Source organism: Syngnathus typhle, linkage group LG1 (assembly GCF_033458585.1).
Source record: "Syngnathus typhle isolate RoL2023-S1 ecotype Sweden linkage group LG1, RoL_Styp_1.0, whole genome shotgun sequence".
Classification (NCBI taxonomy): Eukaryota; Metazoa; Chordata; class Actinopteri; order Syngnathiformes; family Syngnathidae; genus Syngnathus; species Syngnathus typhle.
In genome coordinates this window covers 3,031,720-3,032,500 of record NC_083738.1, presented here as the reverse complement: position 1 = coordinate 3,032,500, position 781 = coordinate 3,031,720, and positions in this window count along the sequence as shown.

Genomic DNA, 781 nt, shown 5'->3' with positions numbered 1-781 from the left:
TAACATTCGCAGATTTTCGCCCGACCTGTGTTTAAGGAGGCGGCCGGTTCCTCCGTCCTTGGATGGATAACATTCGCAGATTTTCGCCCGACCTGTGTTTAAGGAGGCGGCCGGTCCTCCGTCCTTGGATGGATAACATTCGCAGATTTTTGCCCGACCTGTGTTTAAGGAGGCGGCCGGTCCTCCGTCCTTGGATGGATAACAATCGCAGATTTTCGCCCGGCCTGTGTTTAGTGAGGCGGCCGGTCCTCCCTCCTTGGATGGATAACATTCGCAGATTTTCGCCCGGCCTGTGTTTAAGGAGGCGGCCGGTTCCTCCTTCCTTGGATGGATAACATTCGTAGATTTTCGCCCGACCTGTGTTTAAGGAGGCGGCCGGTCCTCCGTCCTTGGATTTGGATAATATTCGCAGTTTCGCTGTACGGGCCGTGTGCACTTAGACTTGCATGGCTTAATCTTTGAGACAAGCATATGCTACTGGCAGGATCAACCAGGTAGGGGTGGGGGGCAGAAGGGGTTGCTCGGCCGAGCGGTTTCTGCGACATTTTCCGGACGCCACTCGCGTCAGCAGGGGCTTGCTGGGGTAAATGGTCTTCGCGAGCCTAGCGGGTGGGACGGGGCCTCCGGCCGGCAACGGAACCTTCAAGTCGCTCGCTGAGGCCTTGACGAGAGGAGCCGGGCCGCGCTCCGTAAGCTGATCCGTGTGAGCTGGCCCGCCCTTTAGCTGCCGCCGCCGCCGCCACCGCGGTGTCGCTGTGTCTGCCGCGCGCGTACTGTGGCC